Source organism: Elephantulus edwardii, unplaced genomic scaffold (assembly GCF_000299155.1).
Source record: "Elephantulus edwardii isolate Elephantulus edwardi_28Jun2011 unplaced genomic scaffold, EleEdw1.0 scaffold00112, whole genome shotgun sequence".
NCBI lineage: Eukaryota > Metazoa > Chordata > Mammalia > Macroscelidea > Macroscelididae > Elephantulus > Elephantulus edwardii.
The window spans coordinates 9816647-9823906 of NW_006399862.1; the positions used below are offsets into that span (position 1 = coordinate 9816647).

General features: G+C 39.0%; 1 pseudogene; it reads left to right on the forward strand.

Annotated features, from left to right (window-relative positions):
* The window catches only part of LOC102865149, a 165734-nt pseudogene extending 158950 nt beyond the window's left edge, over positions 1–6784 (forward strand).
* The last annotated feature ends 476 nt before the right edge of the window (positions 6785–7260 follow it).

Sequence of the window (7260 nt, forward strand, 5' to 3'; positions counted from 1 at the left end):
AACAACAACAACAACAACAACATATTATATATAATAACATCAGTCTGGAAGTCAGCCGGCTAACTGGCTGGATGGCTGGCATCTTGCTGATGGCTCCTCTTGGTGGCAGTGAGGCAAGGGAAGTTTGAACTTGGAGAAAGGAGGAAAGTTATACAGGTGTCCAGGTCTTTCATTCATAGGGTCACTATGAGTTGCCTATGACTCGATGACACTTAACAACAACAACAGCATAGAGAAAGATCATTTGGTCTACTGGACAGAAAGTTATGCTTCCATGCCAAAGGTGGGTAACTCTACTCCACAGCCCTTGGGTCTGCCTTTAATTGTTTTTGGTGAAACATTCTTCTAGATCATATAACCCTGGTATGTTCACTTGCTATACAGAGGTAACTTGTGGTTGCTGTGAAGCAGAACACTGTGACACTGATGAGAAAAATGCAAGCATGGTTACCCATGGTGGACAGTGTTTGGTGGAACTCCACGGTTAAAACAAGCTTGGGAGCAGGAGTGGCATCCACATCCGTAATAGCTTGCATCTCGAAACCCTGTGAACCTGGAGAAAGGACGAAAGTTATACAGGTGTCCAGGTCTTTCATTCACAGGGTTGCTATGAGTTGTCTACGACCCAAAGGCACTTAACAACAACAACAACATATATTAACATATTTAAAGTTATTAACATATTAAATGTTATTTATAATAATATATTTCTCAGTGACCTTCTATGCAACAGAGTGCCATTGAGAAATAAGTTTAGAAATTTTTTATTGTGTTTTTTTAAAATAAAGTTTTGTCATTTTAACAAAAGTTAAAAAAAATGTTTACGGAAAGTTAGATTTTTATTAATTCATTGTTGTACATTTACCCCCTCTCCCTCCCTTTCCCTCTCCCCAAGTTGACTTTTTTTCATTAGTTTAATTAAAAAATTCTAATACAAATTTGAACAAATTCTTTCAATTTCCCTCACCTCACCACCCATCAAATTGTACAAACCGATGATTAATCCCATCCTCCCTCTGCTTGTCCACATCCCTCTGCTTCCAGCCTTCCCCACCCCTCCTGGATACTTTTACTGATTCTACAACAATGGTCTTATATAACATTTATCCTCATGGGACTGAGTTAATTCACTCAGCATAACGCTCTCCAGTCCCTCTTGAGTTAGGTAATAATTTACAAAGTTATTGCTCCTGCATGTTGCATAGTATTCCATTGTGTGACTGTACCATAATTTCTCAATCCATTCATTTGTGAATGTACCATAATTTCTCAATCCATTCATTTGTGAATGAACATTTGGGCTGTATCCATGAGCTTGTGCTGGTGAATAATGCTTCTATGAACATTTCAAATCTCAGTTTGTGCCTCAGCTCTCATTTTCTCAGGGTATATTCCAAGTAGTGGAATAGCTGGGTCATATGGAATTTCTATGTTCAGCTTTTTGAGGAAGCACCAAACTTACCAGGGACCAGGAAAAGACGCCAGCTGTCACCATTTCTATTCAATATTTTATTGGAAATTATAAGTAGGTAAATAAGACAAAAGAATGAAATAAGAGGCATTAAAACTAGCAAAGAGGTAATGAAACAGTTGCTTTATGCAGATGATATGATGGTGTACACAGAAAAGCCCCAAAATTCAACAACAACAACAAAAATTGTTAGACCGTCAGAGAGCTGAACAATGACCAGGGAGGACAGGAGAATTGATGCTTTTGAGGTTTGGTGTTGGAGAAGAGTGTTGAGGGTACCATGGACTGCTAAGAAAATAAACAGATTCATTCAGGAGAGGGTTAAACCGGGCTGATCCTTGGAGGCAAGGATTCTGAGGCTTTGTCTGACGTACCTTAGACATGTTTTAAGGAGGGACATCATGCTTGGGAAGGTGGAGGGCAGGTACAGGAGGGGAAGGCCCTCTGGGAAGTGGATCGATTTGGTGACTGGGGCAATTGGGATGAGTGTGTCAGAGACAATGAGACTGGTACAGGACAAAGCAGAGTTTAGAGTTGTTGTACATAGGGTCTCTATGAGTCACAAGAGACTCGATGGCACATAACAACAACAACAACAACAGACCAATTTAGTAGAATGACAAGATATAAGATCAATGTACAAAAATCACTTTAATTTCTCTATAATAATAAAGTAAGCACGGAAAAGGAAACAAGGAAAGAATTTGCATTTACAATAGCCAACCACAAAATGAACTACTTAGAATTTAACACACCTAGAGACATAAAAGATCTTTGCCATTTCATTATTATTGTGAAAAAAATATAAAAAATGTAATCAACCTAGAAATGTCAAATAAAACTATTGTATGCTATCATTTTGTTTATAGAGGCAACTATTTTTATTATTTAAATTATATAACTTGATATTAAATTTCCATTAATCTTCAGAATCTATTTGAAGGTTCTCTGATTTCTTTTCCACCATAAATAAGATTATTACTGAACAACAAAGTTTTTAAAGTCTTAGAACACAATGAGCTTATTCTGTTATTATTTTCATCTTGCACTTAAATTTTTATGGTTTGAAAAAAAAAAGTCAAGCTTTCACTATTTTCTGAGAGATACAAAGTTTATCCTAGACTTCTTAGATTGTTTTTGACAATGCAGAGAAAAACTGCCGATAGTGTTAATATAGTGGTAATCATTATCGTGTGGACAATAACTGCCTTTGTTTTCGGTTAGCAGCCAAGTGCTTGATCAATGCTCTATCAGGACTCCTATCCAAACACAATCCTTATAAAGTTTGCAATTTTTTTCTAAATATTTAGCCCCTTTTCTACTATTAGTAAATTTCCAAGAGAACTCTGGGGATTATAATTGTGTTTGCTAAATCGATTTGGAAACTATTTCATTGATTACAGTTCAGGAAAGGCACAAGCCTATGTTTCAAGAGACCTCCTTTATTGTCCATCCTGCTTTAGCATGACCCCAACCTCCTGTGGTAGTCCTTGGAGTTACAAGGAACTAGGAGTCTAAGGAACCCTAATACGTCAAATATAGTCATAAGACACAACACAGTGTCACTAAATATCTCTTAATTTTTAGATTTTAAGAGTCTGAAATAATATTAGCATATGATACACCTGTGTGAAGTAGGAAATAGAAGTCTGTTGTTCAACATGTTCTTGAGTAAAACATCCATGGAGTAAAAATATCCATCCATTTGCTTTCTAAGCTATTTGTTCTTCCACATTCCATCTTGGTCATTGTAGATAAAAACAAAAGAATGGAAAAAAATAGAGATAAGAGATAAAATTCAAATCTCTTGTTTATGAGTCTTCCTCCCATTCAGATGCCACATTATTCCTCATATAATCCAATTTTCAGATTATTTGATCACTATATAAACTGAGTACCTCGGGGAGGGCCTTTATATTTAAAAGCTGGTTGTTACATTTTGAAGGAACATTCTTCTAAGCGGTACAGGACTCCTGTCAATATGCTGTACTGAGGTAACCTGGGTTTGCTGTGATGTTGAACCTTGTGCCATTGAGGTGCCAAATGCCATAACAGCTACCCATGGTGGATAGCATTTGGTAGAGATCCCAGTTTAAGACAGGTTTGGAAGCAGGAGCGACATACACTTTCAAACCAACATGCCTCTGGAAACTCTATAAACTTTAATAAATGACAATAGTTATAGAAAGGTTTCAGGCCTTTTGTTCACAGGGTCTCTGTGAGTCATGCTAGACTCAACAGCAATCAACAACAACAACAACAAATGAGTAGATATGAAGAAAAGATACATGTCTAATGAACACTTTTCCAGAATTTAATGCATGCAATATCCCCTAATTTTGCTAGAATATCTATTTCTTAGTTCGTGTACACGTTCTGCATGTACAGTTTCAGCACAATTAAATTCCCTAAAAATGTTATCTTGAGAACTTAGATATAGATAGATAAGTTCTAAAGGACCTGAAATTCCCTTAGGTCATGAAATTAAAAACCTGCAACATGACATAGTTATGAACGAAAACCTAACCTTCCTGTATTTTGTAAATAACTGCAAAACAATGAGTATATACGACTGAAGAAAAATAAACCCTTCATGTATCTTTTAACTTCACACAAGTTTAATCAGCTATGTTAAAAACCTTACTTTATTTCAGAACACATATTTATTTTCCTCAAGATAGATGATATATTAGTGATTCTAAGAAATAAACTGCAAAAAAATAAGGTTCCAGGAATAGATGGAACACCAATTGACATATTTCAGTAAAGAGATGCTGCCCTGGATGTGCTCACCAAGATGTGCCAAGAAATCTGGAGAACAACCACCTGCACAACTGACTGGAAGAGATCTATATTTCTTCCCATCCCAAAGAAAGGTGACCCAACAGAGTGTGGAAACTACAGAACAATCTCATTGATTTCATATGCAAGCAAGATTCTACTGAAGATTATCCAAAAACAACTGGAACAGCACATCAGCAGAGAACTGCCAGAAGTCCAGGCTGGGTTTAGAAGGGGTCGTGGTACTAGAGATATTGTAGCTGATGTTAGATGGATCTTAGCTGAAAGCAGGGAATACTAGAAGCATGTCTATCTGTGTTTCATTGATTATGAAGAGGCGTTTGACTGTGTGGACCATAACAAACTGTGGCTGACTCTGAGAAGTATGGGAATCCCAGAACACTTGATCATGCTAATGCAAAACCTATACGTGGACCAAGAGGCAGTCGTCAGAACAGAACAAGGAAACAATGCACGGTTCAAAATTGGGAAGGGCGTACGCCAGGGATGTGTCCTGTCTCCCTACCTTTTCAACCTGTATGCAGAACAGATTATTCGGGAGGCTGCCCTCTATGAGGAGAAGTGTGGTGTTAGGATTGGTGGAAGATCTATCAACAATCTGCATTATGCAGATGACACAACCCTGCTTGCTGAAACTGAGGAGGACCTGAAGCGCTTGCTGCAGAGGGTCGAGGACTGCAGCCTTCAGTATGGATTGAGGCTCAATGTCAAGAAGACAAAGATTCTCATCACTAGACCAGTTGGCAGCATCAGGATGGATGGGGAAGAGACTGAGATTATTCACAGCTTTAGTTTTCTTGGCTCCATGGTCAACACTCAGCACCAGTAGCCAGGAAATTAAGACTTATTGCCATGGGAAAATCTGCTGTTAGGGACCTCTCCAAAGTACTGAAGGGTAATGATATCTCTCTGGAGACTGAGGTGCATCTGATATAGGCCATGGTCTTTGCTATCACTTGTTTTGCGTCAGAGAGTTGAACAATGACTAGGGAGGACAGAAGGAGAATTGATGCCTTTGAGCTGTGGTGCTGGAGAAGAGTATTGAGTGTACCATAGACTGCTAGGAAAACATACAGATTCATCCTTGAGAAGGTTACAATGGGCGGCTCCTTGGAGACAAGGATTCTGAGGCTCCATCTAACCCACTTTGGACATGTTGTAAGGAGGGAGTGGTCCTTAGAGAGGGACATCATGCTTGGTAGGGTGGAGGGACAGCACAGGAGGGGAAGGCCCGCTATGAGGTGGATTGATTCAGTGACTGGGGTAATCGGGATAGGTGTGTTGGAGACAGTGGGATTGGCACAGGACAGAGCAGAGTTTAGGGCTGTTAGTCGCAAACAACTCAGTGACACGTAACAACAACAACAACAAGAAATAAAAGTGAATTTCATAAAATACAGCTCTTTCCCCTCTGGTTTGAACTAGGCGGGCCAGATGTGGGCGGTGAGGCCAGCAGGTGCGCTTCTCTGCAGTCTCACAGTGGGCTTCCTGGGGGCGGCAGGCCCAGGGCTACGCATTCCTCTGAAGCCTTAGCGCTGCTCATGTCAGACGTTGGGGGTCAGGGAGTGGAGTCCATGGGCTCGCCGTCGCTGTCGCGGAGCTGCAGCAATTCCACCATGTCGCTGTTGTCTCCCCTTGGCGATCAGATCTTCCCGTTTGGCGAAGATGATAGTGATGATGAAGCAGAAGGCGTGGACGCAGAGGCCAAGGAGGCGGGCCTGAAAAAAATGGAATTACAGGGCTGCGCCAGTGAGGTTAAATTAGAAGATACTCCAAAAGATCAGAAACAAGTACGCTTACCAGAAAGTAGCCTGACACCATGGGAAGTGTGGTTTGTTGGCAAAGAAAAAGAAGAACGTGACCGACTGCAACAGAAAGCACTGAAGGAAATAAATCAACAGCTAGAAAACAGAAAAAAAAATGGAAGAACGAGAAAAAAGAAAAATAATTGCTGAAGAAAAGCTTAAGGAATGGGTTCAGAAAAAGAATGAACAGAAAAAAGAAAAGAAAGAGAACAAAAAAAATCAGTAAAGAAATGGAAGAAAAAGCAGCAAAGGAGCAAGAGAAAGAACATTTGCAAGAAAAAGGAAAAGGAAAATACCAGGAATGGCTGAAGAAAAAAATGCTGAAGAATGTGAAAAGAAGAAGAAAGAAAAGGAAAAAGAAAAGCAAAGGCAAGCTGAGTTACAAGAAAGAAAAGGAAATAGCAGAAAAAAATTTAAGGAATGGTTGGAAAATGTGAAAAATAAACCTCGTCCAGCTGCCAAGAGCTATGGTTATGCCAATGGAAACCTTACAGGCTTCTACAGTGGAAATTCTTACCCAGAACCAGCATTTTATAAACCAGTTCCATGGAAACCAATTCATATGCCTCCTCCCGAAGAAGCTAAAGATTTCTCAGGAAAGAAGAACAAAAGACCTGTGATAAGTCAGCCACACAGGCCATCTCTGATAATTCATAAAGCCAGAAGCAACCTTTGCCTTGGGACTTTGCACAAAATACAACGATAACACATGAGGGAAATAATGTATTTTTACCTGGAGCTCTTTAATTTTCAAGTCAGGAAGAATATCTTACTGCTTCATTAGTAGTTCACCATTTGATTTGATGAGTGACAGGTTCCCATTTGTGCATTTGTATGCGGTGGTCTTCGAGTATCTAGCAAATAGGCTAAGGAAGTATGAGGAGCATACTTTATCATTTTGATTTTTCTAAGTGTTCCAAAGTTGATCTTGGCATATATTGTTTTGCAGGATAAGTGACTGAATGTCTACGTGTCATGTTTGTATTCACTGAATGAAAACTAAATTGAGATACCATAAAACCAGTATTTCTTGTGTTCTTCATACCCTATGATCTTATTTTCATGTTTTGAATTTATTAAAATTAAATTGTTCAAATGCTTTAGATAACTCTCAGAAGCATCTACATGAGTTGGAGTCCTAGGATCAAAAACAATCTTTGTTGATTTCTGGTATATTTTTTC